Source organism: Bolinopsis microptera, chromosome 6 (genome assembly GCF_026151205.1).
Source record: "Bolinopsis microptera isolate Bmic1 chromosome 6, MBARI_Bmic_1.0, whole genome shotgun sequence".
In the NCBI taxonomy this organism is placed as follows: domain Eukaryota; kingdom Metazoa; phylum Ctenophora; class Tentaculata; order Lobata; family Bolinopsidae; genus Bolinopsis; species Bolinopsis microptera.
Window position 1 is genome coordinate 12,721,163 of NC_087077.1, and position 17,003 is coordinate 12,738,165.

A 17,003-nucleotide genomic window follows, 5' to 3' on the forward strand; every position below is an offset into this window, starting at 1 on the left:
TTCATGAAGTTAAGATGTGTGTAACTCAGTTACTATCAACTGTAGTAGGGATAGCTTTCTTGTTGATTAATATTGCGGTGCTGATATTGGATATGATTCATATTTCCACATACATATGCTCTTTTTTTTTTTGGGCGAGCGATTTAATGGAAGCCCTTCTTGTTGGAAAATTTCACTCTGTTCAAATTACATGTGAAAATCAAATTCTGTTTTCAGTTTTATGTTACCCAAATTATTGGGGGTAATTTTAGAATTTACTACTTTATAGTTGACAAAGAAGTAATTGGACACTGAAAGTATCGGCACCCCAAGCTTCCGTAGGATCATTTCATAGTTAATCATTCAAAGATAATTGCTTTGTTAAACTGGTTGTTTTATTATTATTAAGATCATTCGTTTCCTTTTTCACGCTCTGAAATTTTCCATAAATCTTCGCGCGCGAAAAGAGGTATAGTTATAGTTATATACAACGTGTATCAAATAAATCTTGATGAGGAACATTATTGGGGACCTACCCCAGTATTGTTTAGTATTAGTAAGAGAACCCTTGTAGGTTTACAACCTACCAGGACGCGCGCCGAGTTGGACTCGTCGACGGTCCTGTATATGGAACAGATATTTTACGAGTATCACCCGTTAAGAGAACCCCCTGACATAACAGGCGTGCTTTAATTTTATAAGGCTTGCAGAGCGCAGATAAACTTAAAAAGTGCAAAATATTTACGATTACTATTTTTAAATGAGTTGAATCCGTGCATCATGCATGACAAAAATTTACGATTTGCTTAACCACTTTTGAATGACGATGCCAACCCTTCCAAATTGTTGCTTCGTGAAGCACAGCAACAATTTTTGACTTACAGTTACATCGTCATTTTATTTAGTGCCGTGGTTGTAGCGGCTCTTACTAAATCGCTCGCCCGAACCACAAACCATGCCTACAATGATTTAGTGAGCGCTTGTCATACGTTGTATGACCCGCCGCGCACGAAGTGCGCGGCTCCCCCTGTAGCGTCGAAGACGCTACAGGGGCAGTCGCTACAGGGGGCGCTTCACTATAGTCGTTTTACTATAGTCTTTTCACTATAGTGAAACGACCGTGGGGGTCACCACGTGATACAAGTGAGCGCGCTATTTCATATCTAGGACTTACTGGGCCGCGCTTGATACATGTTTCGTATCCCAATATCAGAAAAGTGGCATGCAACGTATGTCAAGGCCGCGCTCAGCCTGTCATTCCGCCTAATCTCTATTCGGTTTATGAACATGTATACCGGGATCAGAGACAAATTTCTAGTGTAGCGGTTGTTGCAGTGATTCAGTGATTCATAATCTTCAGTTAATTGACGAAGTAAATTCTTGTCATACGTTGTATGACCCGCCGCGCACGAAGTGCGCGGCCGGTCGCGCTAAATCACTCTACAGTCGATTCTTCCATTTTCACCACTTTTAGTTTCGCATTGGATAAGCACATGTTATACGCGCGCGTTACGTGTCAATCATATTTGATCCCGATTTCTTACTTTGGGTTTCAAACTTGCTTGTCGAGTTTTCGTCAATAATCAATTATCATCCATGATTCATCATTGCCACTTGTGTAATACCTTGAAATCCTATAAGTTGAATGAATAGGTTTTAAAATTGTTGACATAGCATAGAAGGACTGTTGTCAGAATGTAGAATGATACAGAGCCGCCTTCAGAAGTTAAAATTGTTGAGCCTTATTTTCTAGTGTACTGTTTCGTATGACATATGAGTCGAGGTACAAATAGAATTTTTCGCTGGATCAAAATGCTGAGATTTTAATATAAAGCAAAGCCAAGTATCAATAAACTAGTTTAGATTACGCCTGATTGCTTGAGTCCTATTTAAAAATATTTTTGATATGTGATCCTAGAAGTAGAATCACAAATTTTGCATTCGTTTTAATTGTGTTTTTTTTATGCGAAGAGCATAATATATTGTTTTTCCTTAAGCCAGCTGATCCAGCTATTGTAAAAGTCTACGGTCTAAAATGCTGCTTACTTTAGAAACATTACCTGAGGACCCCAGGCTATTATGTTCATTAACAGAATAAAGATTTGGCGGAATGACAGGCTGAGCGCGGCCCAGTAATAGAAACACTGCGCTTCTTATTTGAATCATTAAATCTAGGCTGCATAAAATGATAGGTTTTCGGATTTTGACCTGAGCAGCCGAAACTGATATTATTATTATTGTTATCCATATAATATACTATTATCGATGTAGTTTAATAGACTATAAATTTATTATATAACCTGGTTTTATTTCCATAGAAGTGTTTTTACCAGTTACTTTAGTAAATTAACAAAATGTACGTCTCCACTCTGCAGTTCCGACTGCAATTCGAACTTTGCCGTCTAGAATCTAGTGTGAATATTATAGATATTTACAACAAATATTTTAATTGGTAATCTTGTTTTGCTTTACTGGGCCGCGCCAAATCTTTATTCAATATGTTAATGAACATAATAGCCTGGGGTCCTCAGGTAAGTTTTGCTCTTATGAGTGGGTCAATCATTTATTTTTAATTGTAGTTGACGAAATCGTAGTATTAATAGATTATTTTAACATTGTATCTTTGCAGCTATGTAAGTTTTCAGTACGTCCTGTTTATGACAAAGGCATGTAGCCGAAACGTCGACAAAGAATTATGTTTTAACACACTGAGTGGAGACTCTCATTTCGTCAACTACAATTAAAATATTTTAATTATCAGGTTCATCAGCATGGGACAAGTTGCAGATCAACCGCCATATAGGTACGTACTACAAGTTTTCATTTATGACTCAGTAATACAATTAAACAACAAGTTAACTTAAGAGTTGCAATTTGATTGATATACAATATCATGCGATAGTTTATTAAAATACTTCGAAGGCTTTTAACTTGAATAACAATATCATTTTTAAAGCAAGGTTTGTAATTGAAGGCAAGCATATCGGTCTGGGTAACACGACTCCTGTCCGACAGCGACAGCTGTCCGACAGCGACATCTGTCCGAATCAGGGTACCAGAAAAAAACGACATCTGTCCGAAATTGTGACCTGATTTGAGATATGATCTGAGCCATAGTTTACTACCACAGTTTATTTTTCGATAGCTTTGAGGAAATCCATAGGGTTGCTGTAGTTGTCGTAACCATCTACAATTCTCTGAAGTTGTCCATCATAACGGATCCATTTGGGTGCACGTGGCTCAGGTAGTTCCCGCCAGTCTCTTTTGGTTTTCTTCACGTCTGTAACAGGAGAGTTTGGAGTCAGGTACTCCTCCCAGATGTTGGTCTGCTTAACATGCTTCAGGAGGGCTTTCTTGTAGTGGAAGTTACATCCTCGTCTGGTAGTGGAGGGCCACACGGAAGCAACTTGCTCGAGATTCGTAACCCAATCCACCGACCCTGACCCTGACCCTGACCCTGACCCTGACCCTGACCCTGACCCTGACCCTGACCCTGACCCTGACCCTGACCCTGACCCTGACCCTGACCCTGACCCTGACCCTGACCCTGACCCTGACCCTGACCCTGACCCTGACCCTGACCCTGACCCTGACCCTGACCCTGACCCTGACCCTGACCCTGACCCTGACCCTGACCCTGACCCTGATCCTGATCCTGATCCTGATCCTGACCCTGACTTTAAACTTTCCAGATAGTTACATGGCTATAAGACGGATAATCTGAGCAAGTTTGGGCAAATTTCTATGTGCCAAACTTGAGATATGACTTCAAACACATTAAAATATCTCAAATTGGCGGTTTTGGTACGATATTTGACGAAAGTCGATTATCTCAAGATCTAACTGATAGAATTTCTTTAAACTTTCCAGAAAGGGGGGGAGCCAAGTAGATTTTTGTAGATATTTGGATACGTTAATTCACCACTTGTTTCGTGAATTATCCATTACAATAATCTACAAATATCTACATTTATCTACAAAAAATGTATATCTCAAATATGTGCCCAGAAATTCTACTGAATTTTTGGAGATAAATGTATAAATTTGTAGAATTTGTAGAATTTTCGTGAATTATCCATTGACAATAATCTACAAATATCTACATTTATCTACAAAAAATGTAATCTCAAATATGTGCCCAGAAATTCTACTGAATTTTTGGAGATAAATGTATAAATTTGTAGAATGTCAACCACTTTTTTCGTGGATTATCCATTCTACATTAATCTACAAATATCTACAAATATCTACTTGGCTCCCCCCCCCCCCCCCCCCCCCAGATAGTTACATGGCTATAAGACGATTAATCTGAGCAAGTTTGGGCGAATTTACATGTGCCAAACTTGAGATATGACTTCAAACACATTAAAATATCTCAAATTGGCAGTTTTGGTACGATATTTGACGAAAGTCGATTATCTCAAGATCTTACTGATAGAATTTCTTAAAATGTTTCCAAATAGTTACATGGCTATAAGACAGACAATATGAGCAAGTTTGAGCGAATTTCTATATGCCAAATTTGAGATATAACTTCAAACACAAGAAAATATCTCAAATTGGTGCGTTCTAGCGGAACGCGGGCATATATTTTGAGATCTAACTGATAGAATTTTTTTAAACTTTCCAGATAGTTACATGGCTATAAGACAGATAATCTGAGCAAGTTTGGGCGAATTTTTATGAGCCAAACTTGAAATATGACTTCAAACACATTAAAATATCTCAAATTGGCGGTTTCGGTACGATATTTGACGAAAGTCGAGTATCTCAAGATCTAACTGATAGAATTTTTTTAAACTTTCAAAATAGTTACATGGCTGTAAGACGGATAATCTGAGCAAGTTTGGGCGAATTTCTATGTGCCACACTTGAGATATGACTTCAAACACAAGGAAATATTACAAATTGGTACGGTACGCAGGCATATATTTTGAGATCTGACTGATAGAATTTCTTTACACTTTCCAGATAGTTACATGGCTATAAGACGGATAATCTGAGCAAGTTTGGGCAAATTTGAAATTTCTATGTGCCAAACTTGAGATATGACTTCAAACACATTAAAATATCTCAAATTGGCGGTTTTGGTACGATATTTGACGAAAGTCGATTATCTCAAGATCTAACTGATAGAATTTCTTTAAACTTTCCAGATAGTCACATGTCTATAAGACGGATAATCTGAGCAAGTTTGCGCGAATTTCTATGTGCCAAACGTGAGATATGACTTCAAACACAAGGAAATATTTCAAATTCTATCAGTTAGATCTTGAGAAAATCGAAAATAACCGCCAGCTTATGTAATGTAATCACAACTTGTTTAAGTTGACTATGAAAACCTTCCCCAGTTTGGCTATGATATAATTGATATCTCTAAATAAAATTGGCCTACGTTAAGATTCACCATTGAGCGAGCTACAAAAAATACACAGTACACACTCACATTCCTACCCAGTGCACACTATAACTGTTGCCAGATAAAACATTCAATGACTTGCTTTAATTACAATTAATAAACGATGTGCAGACACGTCATGCTAAAATACATATTCCGAAGTAAGATTAATCCCAGAATAATTTTTAGCAACTTTCAGACACGTTTTCAAACATAATCCAACAGCTACAGACAACTGCTGCAAGGAACTATTTCTTCCAGATGTAATGAATCGAAATTTAATAGGGTCCTTGTGCATTTTTGTCGTACCATACAGATATGGAAGCTTTCTATTCTCAGACTTGATTTTAATTCCATGAGACTTGAGGAAGTCTGCATGTCTGAGAATGATTTCAGGATCTTGTTAAGGTTGATATCCTCAACATATTTATTAGTGTACTGAACTACCATGTAATTGTTACACCGCAATTCCAGTCGCAAGCCTGGGACCACTACTAGCATAGTCACAACATCTACAAAGCTGCCATATAGCCTGACTGACAATTTTCTCGACTGACTGACAATGTTTCTTCTTTTTCCCCATTTAGAATACAAAGATTAGTACATTTTAGCTTATGATTAATATTATATTTTTACCTATAGTTTACTTAGATTTCAGGTTGACTCTTCTTTGACCAAACGTATTTACATCGATACAATTAGTATAATGTAAACAAACAAAACCCCGATTTACCACGAACCCCGATTTACCGCGAATGTTTCCTTTCCCCCAAACTCCGCGGTAAATCGGGGTTTTACTGTATTTAAAAAGTTTCGATTCCGCAATAATTTCCGTTCACAAATTAGGTGGGATCATGATTCATACATATCAAATTCTGCATACATGTATATATTGATATTGTATAACTCAATCTATAGCATATAATAAGACGGGTGTACTCATCAATTAATTTAGTTTAAACACTACTTTATTTAGCTCCTTATTATATTTGAAATCCGAATTGAATATTATTTATGAGAGTCAAATTTTTGTTGATCCCACGTTTGATTACGATGTTGTCACATTGAAACGTTGAATAATTCCTTTCCTCCTTATTTTATTTTTCATAAATATCTTATCATAAATATCTTATCAGGAGCAAAGAAAAACAGTCCTGGCTGTCCAAGAACCCTAACAGGGCCGGAACACACAACCAGTGATAGCAGGAAATACAATAAGCAGTGGCGTAACAACAAAAAGAACTAGAGGGATAGAACAGGTTACCACTTCCTGTAAAGAAGAAGAATAAAAAACATTCCCCCCATCTCACGTGCAGGCAGATTAAAAATCTTACTGTTATCTATATTTTGAGACCTCATGTGGCGTGTTTTTCTGCTTTTTATACTTATAATACTAAAGATTCTGCAGTCTTAACTCTTATACTTTTCAAGTAAAAATAATTGACTTCGGTAAAATTGTAATATGCCGACTCGCTATAAAGGTTTAAAACATGAGTGATTGTTGGTTGTAAAGTGCTAAGTATTTTTCCTTCTTAAATGGCTATATAAAAAGGCTTGTTATATTAGCCGGAGTTTAGCAGCTCTGAAACAACCTTATGATAGAGCGCACAAATATAGAGCAGCTGTTATGAACAGTCAACTAATAGCCATTTAACGGCCGTGATCATGTCGTTACGATAATACATAATAGCCGTCTCAGCTTTTTTAGCCGGTTAATTAGTTTACCGGCTTACGCAGTGGGAGATTTATAATTCGCATCGTTTTGTCGTTTTAGAACCTAGAAATAGTGCTCAAAGCTGGCTTTGTGGTTAAGTTTTGTAGTTGGAAAGTGTTTTTAATGTAGAGCACTGGGAGCTCTGAGGATTTATAATTGGCATCATTTAGCCGTCTCATAACCTAGAAATAGTGCTCAGAGCTGGTTTTGTGGTTGAGTTTTGTAGTTGGAAAGTGTTTTTAATGTAGAGTACTGGGAGCTCTGAGGATTTATAATTGGCATCATTTAGCCGTCTCATAACCTAGAAATAGTGCTCAGAGCTGGTTTTGTGGTTAAGTTTTGTAGTTGGAAAGTGTTTTTAATGTAGAGTACTGGGAGCTCTGAGGATTTATTATTCGCATCATTTAGCCGTCTCATAACCTAGAAATGGTGCTCAAAGCTGGTTTAGTGGTTAATTTTTGTAGTTGGAAAGTGTTTTTAATGTCCATGTCGTGTTCGGTGTTTTATAACTCCCGACATGGCTGCACAACAGTCTCCCTTAAGAACACTTTCCACTGTTAATGCAAATTATCATTTACGATCGTTGTTCTACCAATCTGCCTTAATAAATTTGTTCATGAATTCATACACTGTAAGTGTAGACTGTATTATTAGTGCCGTACATTTGATTAGCAATTTACTGGGCATGCGACTTAATTGTGTCATGATGTTGATAGTTGCCAAATTTCGGTAACAAATTAGGACTTAATTTGAGTTTACTGCACGCGCGATGAATAATTTGTGTTTATAGAGATCTGCGGCGCGTTATCAGGTTAACCAGTGAAATCACGGCGTTTTCGTCACGTGACAGTCGAGTGTAGAGGGCTAATATTAAATACTAGTGGACTCTATGCAGCTCTTCAAGCACCCCTAATTTTACTGATCTGGAGGTCACATTTTATTGGGCCAGTACAGGCTAATATTAAATACTAGTGGACTCTATGCAGCTCTTCCAGCACCCCTAATTTTACTGATCTGGAGGTCACATTTTATTGGGCCAGTACAGGCTAATATTAAATACTAGTGGACTCTATGCAGCTCTTCAAGCACCCCTAATTTTACTGATCTGGAGGTCACATTTTATTGGGCCAGTACAGGCTAATATTAAATACTAGTGGACTCTATGCAGCTCTTCCAGCACCCCTAATTTTACTGATCTGGAGGTCACATTTTATTGGGCCAGTACAGGCTAATATTAAATACTAGTGGACTCTATGCAGCTCTTCAAGCACCCCTAATTTTACTGATCTGGAGGTCACATTTTATTGGGCCAGTACAGGCTATTATTAAATACTAGTGGACTCTATGCAGCTCTTCCAGCACCCCTAATTTTACTGATCTGGAGGTCACATTTTATTGGGCCAGTACAGGTTAATATTAAATACTAGTGGACTCTATGCAGCTCTTCAAGCACCCCTAATTTTACTGATCTGGAGGTCACATTTTATTGGGCCAGTACAGGCTAATATTAAATACTAGTGGACTCTATGCAGCTCTTCCAGCACCCCTAATTTTACTGATCTGGAGGTCACATTTTATTGGGCCAGTACAGGCTAATATTAAATACTAGTGGACTCTATGCAGCTCTTCAAGCACCCCTAATTTTACTGATCTGGAGGTCACATTTTATTGGGCCAGTACAGGCTATTATTAAATACTAGTGGACTCTATGCAGCTCTTCCAGCACCCCTAATTTTACTGATCTGGAGGTCACATTTTATTGGGCCAGTACAGGTTAATATTAAATACTAGTGGACTCTATGCAGCTCTTCAAGCACCCCTAATTTTACTGATCTGGAGGTCACATTTTATTGGGCCAGTACAGGCTAATATTAAATACTAGTGGACTCTATGCAGCTCTCCCAGCACCCCTAATTTTACTGATCTGGAGGTCACATTTTATTGGGCCAGTACAGGCTAATATTAAATACTAGTGGACTCTATGCAGCTCTTCAAGAGGTTTATAAACTCGTTCATGTGCTATGGTCGTGCGTCCGCGTCGATGTAGGAGGTGTGGAGCCTGCTAGTAGAGAAAATATGAAGTTTCCAACAGTAAATATTATTATCAATATCAAAGGCAGGGTATTACTTCGACCTCCGAGGCGAGGTATCCGTGTGGACCCTGGTTGTTATCAGGGTTGGAAAGATAAAGATAATTTTGTCTGTTAAAGTGGGTTATCACTCTCTGCCATCAGAGTCATAAATCACATCTCCGCAGGGTTTGCCAGGTTTTCCCTAATATTGCTTTGCTTCCAATTCTTATAATAATCAAAATATAAAATCCGATATTATTTTTGCAGGAAGTGATATTGGGATATGGCCAGCTGATGCAGATGTAAACAAATGCTGCGATTATCCAGCATCAGAAGACGAGGATGAAGAAGTAGAAGATGATGAGGTTGGAGAAAATGGGGATAAAAGAAAGAAGAAACGGGACCTAGACTATAAAGGAGATTGGCGGGAGCTTTCAAACAGAATAACTTCCTTCATTAATGATCCCGAGTTTGACGTGATGGACGATGATGTCCGTGCATTATGTTTAAAGAAACTGTCAGATACCGCCAATGATGTGGCATCCTATATTTACAAAAGAAACTAATATCTAGATAACATAGATCATACGATTATATTTGATAATATATTACTTTAAAAGCCGTGCAGCATTTTAGATATTAGATATTAAACTAACCATAATATGATATTCTCCGTCTAACTATTCGATCTGTCTCCATCCCACTATTCAATCTGTCTCAACGTTCATTCTCTGTTTAACTATTCAATCTCTGTCTCAGTGTTCATTTTCTTGTTTAACTATTCAATCTTTGTCTCAGCGTTAATTCTCTGTCTCGACATTCATTATCCGTCTACGTCTCACTATTCAATCTGTCTCAATGTTCATTCTCTGTCTCGACGTTCATTCTCCGTCTCACTATTCAATCCGTCTCAACGTGTATTATCTGTTGAACTATTCAATCTCTTTTTCAGTGATCATTCGTTGTTTAACTATTAAATCACTGTTCATTCCTGTCTCGACGTTAATTCTCTGTCTCACTATTCAATATCTGTCTCACTGTTCATTCTCTGTCTCGACGTTCATTCTCCGTCTCACTATTCAATCTGTCGCAACGTTCATTATCTGTTTAACTGTTCAATATCTGTTTCACTGTTCATTTTCTTGTTTAACTATTCTATCTTTGTCTCAGCGTTCATTCTCTGTCTCGACATTCATTATCCGTCTCACTATTCAATCTGTTTCAATGTTCATTCTCTGTCTCGACGTTCATTTTCCGTCTCACTATTCAATCTGTCTCAATGTTCATTCTCTGTCCCGACGTTCATTCTCCGTCTCACTATTCAATCTGTCTCAATGTTCATTATCTGTTTAACTGTTCAATATCTGTCTCACTGTTTATTTCCTTGTTTAACTATTCTATCTTTGTCTCAGCGTTCATTCTCTGTCTCGACATTCATTATCCGTCTCACTATTCAATCTGTCTCAATGTTCATTCTCTGTCTCGACGTTCATTCTCCGTCTCACTATTCAATCTGTCTCGACGTTCATTATCTGATTAACTATTCAATCTCTTTCTCAGTGATCATTCTCTGTTTAACTATTAAATCACTGTTCATTCCTGTCTCGACGTTAATTCTCCGTCTCATTGTTCAATCTCTGCATCAGTGTTCATTCTCTATTTTAGAGTTAATTCCCTGTCTTACCTTTCAATCTTTTTCGGTGTTCATTCTCTGTCTCACTGTTCAATTTCTGTCTCACTGTCCATTCTCTGTCTCGCTGTTCAATCTTCGTGTTTCTTTCCAAGTGTTACAGTGACAAGGAGACCGAATGATATTGTTGTAAAACAAAAAGCTTGTCCGCTTTAGTTATAGTGATATTAAAACATATACAACACCATGTATTATGAAATTTTAGATTTTGTTACAAAATATGGACAGTGAATTTGATGTTGTTGTCTAATAATACAAGACGTGAGGCGCGGCGACATTATAAATTTAAGAATTGCCCGCGCATTTTAGTACTTTGCCGCGGCTCCACTAGTTTTTAACGTTTACCAGTGTAGAGTGATTAATTATCATCCGTGCGCGGCTCCCCCTGTAGTGTCGAAGATACAAGTAAATTCATCGCAGTAAATTCATCGCAGCTCGGCATTGACAGATGTTACTAGTCTAATTTTCTTCGAAGTATGAAGTAGCGCGCGCCGCTTTCTTCTCGAAATGTTGCCCGATGCCAGATCATTAACAATGGTCAAAGCGACAAAGCTCAGCACAGTAGCGCATCTCGCCTATCTATCGTCGTTGATAGAAGCATAATTGACTGCACGGCACAGTAACGCATCGCGCTACAAGATCTATAGTAGTAGAGGCTCTTACGGGCATTGTCTGCTCGATACGCTAGGGACCCCAGATACACCTTACTAGACGTATTTTTGACCGTAGAATCGATTAAAAGTGGTTTCAAGATGATTGGACTGATTTTTCTGGGTTAAAATTGCAAAAAACCGATTTTTGAGCCAAAAATAGGCCAAAAAACCATGTTTTTTGATATTTTGAGCAAGTTAATTTTGATGGCATGTCGGCAAAACTTGCATGGAGATAGCTGAAAGACAGCCGCACAAGATGGTATAAAAATAAAACAAATCCCTCTATTTTTTTTGGTGTAAAAATCCAAAAAAGTGGTAAAAATTTTGACTTTTTTGCTTGAAGTTTGAATAATTTTTTGCAGTTGTATTTAATCAACCCAAAAATAGTTTCATCGTGTTTGCCTAAATTTTTCCTTTCCGAGAAGTACCCACTTCATATACTTTATCAAAGTTTGAATATTGTCACTCCGCAAGCGTTTTTGCCAAATTTTCGACGCGCACTACGCGCAAAAGCATTTAGTTGTTATCAATTGGCCCCCGCGCGTTCATCATAAATTTCAAACAGCTATAACTCAGCGAGATTATGTCCGTTCTAGCTCATATTTTCACACCAAATAAAAAATAATGTGATCTTATTGCTGACAAAATATGAATATAATTACTCTATTTGCCTTAGAGTAATAGACTGTCAAAGTTTAAAACGCGCATTGGTAAAGCACGTGACTAATAAGGCCAAATTTATACTTCTTAACATATTATCGATCCTTAGACATCATACTATTGTGTCCAATTAGCGGTTAGGTCTCTAAACTCGTAGCAGAAAACACGTCTTTTTGCCCGTAAGAGCCTCTACTATAGTGAAGATCATGAATCACTGATTCACGGCGACAACTGCTCCACTAGAAATTCTTCACACCAAAATTGGCACGGCTCTGATATATGAAAGACATCGGTGTTTGTGGCGCGATGCACTGTTGGGCCGCGCATCCAATAACCCTTCTCGCAACCACATCATTTAAATCGGTGAGATGTACCACAGGGCCACTATATACGGAAGATTGGCATAGTCAATTAGATGATGTGTTAACAGTTAATTTAGAGATACGGCAATCTTGATGTTACGTGTTACGGACGGCCACGGTTTCTTGTAAAACCAAACTAGGGTTATCGGACATTTGAGAGTTTACCCAGATTGTGAATTTTACTTGACCAACAAACTTGAACTAGGGTCTGACAGAACTTTTGAGGGGTTCCGCGAGGCAGCCATGACTTTCGCAATTAACAAAATAAGACTACTAGTTAATAATTAAAAATTAAATTCGGACAAAATTTACAAAAGACATTTAAACTGGTATTAGCAAAAATGAGGATCAATTTCTACCAATTTCTCCAATTAATATTTTTGTATAATCCAACAGAAGTTGTCATTTTGTAGCTTTTGCACAATTGATCTTAACCTCTTTGCTCTTGCTTTTTCTTGTCTCTGGCCTGAAACACGGTCGGTTTAGTATAAGTTTTTTGCGTTTTAAAATCTGAAGAGAAATCAATCAAATAAATATTTTGTTACAGATCAGCGAAGCTTCTACAAACAATTGTACAAGAATTAGGAAATGATATTTTTTGTGGCATCTGCTGTAGTCTCGAACGAGAATTACTCGGTCAAGAGGATAAAGATGCGAAATAATCCGAAACAACAAAATAATAGTCAATTTAATTCTGGGTTTTGCAGCTGGCGAAAGGAAACTTACCGCTTACTTGAAAGAGATGTATTTTCCTTCTACCAAAACCAATCTGTTACCTGAAGCGGTTCAAGTTAAGTTGGGGTGGCTTAAGTTAAGATAGAAGTTTATCATAGGAGTTTCAGATAGAGCTAATATTTGGATATCATTAACATCCAGGACATTTCATAAATCGGTTAGATGTCATCATTTGTAAGGAATCTCTATTTGCATATTTTGAAGCAGTCACAGATTTCCAATTACCTCAGTTGTTTTTAAGGCGGAGTTTACAAGATAGTGAGACTAGATAACTGCAAAGATCAGATTCAGTCGTTCTTTATATCTGAAATGATATCTTGCGTGTGAATTTGTTATTTAAATTTGACCATGTGAACACTGCAGTTTAAATCAGATCTGTACAGATTGGCATAATCATTGCTATCAGCCGAAAGATGGTGTGATTGATCATCATTAAATACATAGATGAAAATGAACAGTTTTAATTAAAATTTAGATTCTTACAATTGGGAAGTTTTTAGTACGTCATGTGCAGAGTCTAAGCTTGAGTAAGTCCTTTTAGCAACCTTCCCTTCCTGTAAAAGAATGTAGAGTAATTTCCCAATCTTTAAAAAGCTGCACTACGTGAACTGTGAAGGTCAGTAAGTAGGGATAATTTGTTACAGATCAGCGAAGCTTCTACAAACAATTGTACAAGAATTAGGAAATGATATTTTATTTGGCATCTGCTGTAGTCTCAAACGAGAAATTCTCGCCAAAGAGGATAAAGATGCGAGGCAAATAGACAAGACCTACAAATTACTAAGTGAGACTAACCGTTTTCTAACTTTTCAGTTGTTGTCTCTTGGTTTCACAAGAACTGTACTATAGTGGTCCCCAAGAAAATAACGCAAAAGAACAGTACACAGATCGTTCTTTTCATGTCTGAAATGGGGTTTGAATTCAGAAAGGATTGAAGCAAGCATGAAAATGTGAACACTGGAGGTCAAATCAGATCTGTACAGATTGGCATAATCATTGCTATCAGCCGAAAGATGGTGTGATTGATCATCATTAAATGAAAAAGATGGCAAATAGACAAGACCTACAAATTACTAAGTGAGACTAACCGTTTTCTAACTTTTCAGTTGTTGTCTCTTGGTTTCACAAGAACTGTACTATAGTGGTCCCCAAGAAAATAACGCGAAAGAACAGTACACAGATCGTTCTATTCATGTCTGAAATGGGGGGTTTGTATTAAGAAGAGATCGTTGCAAGCATGAAAATGTGAACACTGAAGGTTAAATCAGATCTGTACAGATTGGCATAATCATTGCTATCAGCCGAAAGATGGTGTGATTGATCATCATTAAATGAAAGAGAAAACAAGGATCAGTTTTAATTGAAATATAAATACTTACAATTGGAGAGTTTTCAAGAGTCCTAGCTTGAGTTTTGAGTCCTAGCTTGAGTTTTGAGTCCACTTCAGTAGGAATACGTCTTCTTCCTGCAAAAGAAAGAATAAATTTGCCAATCTTAAAAACGCTGCAGTTCGATCCGAACGTCAGCAAGTAGGGACATTTTGTTCCAGATCAGCGAACCTTCTACAAACAATTGTACAAGTATTAGGAAATGATTTTTGTTGTGGCATCTGCTGTAGTCTCGGACGAGAAGTTCTCGCTTTTAAGAGGATAAAGATGCGAAATAACTAGACGAAATACGAAGTTTGACTTACCATTTCCTGACATCTTATATTTTCATTTAGTTGTCTCTAGGATTGACTCTCGCTAGGTATACCCAGGTACAGCTGTAGTCTTTATTTCTAAGAAATAATCAAGGTTACCACAATATTATTTTAATAAATAGGAAAACAGAACTTAATGAATGATTCAGGAGCTGATTGTCTATCAATCTTTTTTCTGAGACTCTAGTCAAATATCATCATAATATTAGTCAGAAGAATGTGTCTAGAAATATTTTAAATCATTACCAGTGAGTGGCAGTGAGATGAATTAGTAGCGTTGTAGCAATTTATCTTGTCCATAGAGATACCCTGATACCAATTTAGCTGCTATCTTTTATTTTACTTAGAAAAAAACTTAAGATAGCCTGAAAATGAATTTAGAGTTAATGACAACTTAAAAAAACATAACGATCGCTAGCCTGAGAATGAGTTCAGACAGTATGAATACAATAAGCATCATGTCGCTTATATCAAGTAAGGTTTTTATACATCATTATCATTAATTTGAAGTCACTAGGTAGAGATGTATTTTAACTTACAGTAGCTCTGGTATGTACTGAAGAGTAAAGAGGATAGCGTTAGTCTTCAACGTCAAACCTGGAATAGTTTACTAAAATATCTGGTCTCCAATATAAAACTGGGGCATTTCAACGAGAAATATATCAGAAATAGAACAATGTTTATAAATCAGTAACACGAAGTTTCAAACATTTTTGCTATCATCATTAAAAAAATTAAAGGTTGCGTTTGGGGTTATATTCTCACATACCTGAAAGGGACATGGGGAAGGATTGCTTGACGTATGATGAGAATACTCCTTATCAGTCTTGATCTTTATTAGACTTGAACCTCGAACTGGATTAGTTTCTATTAAGATCCAATCTCAAACAGAAAATTGGGAATTTCAAATAAGAGATACAGATCAGATAGAGCTAATATTGAGATATCAGTAACATCCACGACATGACATTTCATAAATCGGTTAGATGTCATCATTTTGTTAAGAAAAGTTAATTCACAAATTCTAATTGTCATAGCAAATACCTCAGATGGTAAGGATTTCGCAACGTTTGAAGAGGTCACTTTAACCATTTCTTGATATCTGGAATGATGCCTTTATTAAGAATTCCGTTATATAAGTTTGAAAATATGACAGCTGTAGTTTAAATCAGATCTGTACAGATTGGCATAATCATTGCTATCAGCCGAAAGATGGTGTGATTGATCATCATTAAATAAAGAGATGAAAATGAATAATTTGTATTGAAAAATATACTTACAATTGGAGAGGTTTCAGGGTGTCTTCCACGAACAGTTTATGGTGTACTTAAGAATGACTTAAGTACAAATTTAAGTACAACCCTTCGTTTGTCGTCCACGAACTGAGTCTTAAGTACAAATTTTTACTTAAGTCGCATGATTTAAGTTCCTACTTAAATATTTAAGTACGACTTTGGGAGTTAAACTTAGCGTGCACTTAAAGTTGCGTTAGCCTCCATATATGGTGCGTGTTGGAAGCGTAATTGTAATCGATACTTACTTAAGCCCCAAATTTACTTAAGAGTGGACTTAAATCAGGGAGATTTAAGTAAAAAGTTAAGACCAGTCCAAACCTCACTTAAGCTGTACTTAAGTCGAACTTAAATGTAAAATCGGATTTTGTGATAACTAAAAATAGTGATTGAGGAACAGTAAACAGTTTCGAGGGTTTTAAAAACATATAAACCGTAAATTTGGAGTGTTTTTCAATAAGCTGAAGGTCTTAGTAACAGTTATCTCCAGTCAATATTTACATGAACGAATCAATGACACATGTTCTAGCTTCCTGTCCCAATTTCAGGGCCCCTTTTTCACTGACGTCCTCGCGATGTCTGTATCTACAGGGTAGTCCATATTCCTAGATCTGCAGTAATTATGCAGGACCATACAACTAACTATGATATTACATGCGGTGTCTTCCTGACATAATATTGCACCACCTGTCTTCTTGCAGAGACACCTAAACTTCGATTTCAGGACACCAATGGCCCTTTCTACA

The 17,003-nt window shown here is 37.0% G+C and overlaps 1 protein-coding gene and 1 long non-coding RNA gene across 3 annotated transcripts in view; one reads left to right on the forward strand and one right to left on the reverse strand.

Moving 5' to 3' along the window:
• Nucleotides 1–17,003, forward strand: part of LOC134816328 (TBC1 domain family member 16-like) — a 145,907-nt gene that overhangs the window by 47,382 nt on the left and 81,522 nt on the right. The window lies entirely within an intron of this gene.
• On the reverse strand, nt 12,817–16,263 carry LOC134816527 (uncharacterized). Of its 2 annotated transcripts, none has more exons than XR_010160419.1 (13): nt 16,246–16,263; nt 16,010–16,067; nt 15,735–15,820; nt 15,505–15,562; nt 15,212–15,330; nt 14,957–15,043; nt 14,643–14,728; nt 14,352–14,459; nt 14,059–14,166; nt 13,747–13,817; nt 13,489–13,567; nt 13,262–13,304; nt 12,817–12,994 (listed from the first exon to the last, which is right to left on the reverse strand). It is a non-coding gene; the product is annotated as an uncharacterized LOC134816527 (long non-coding RNA). The 2 variants fall into 2 exon arrangements; XR_010160418.1 differs by having other exon boundaries at nt 13,255–13,304.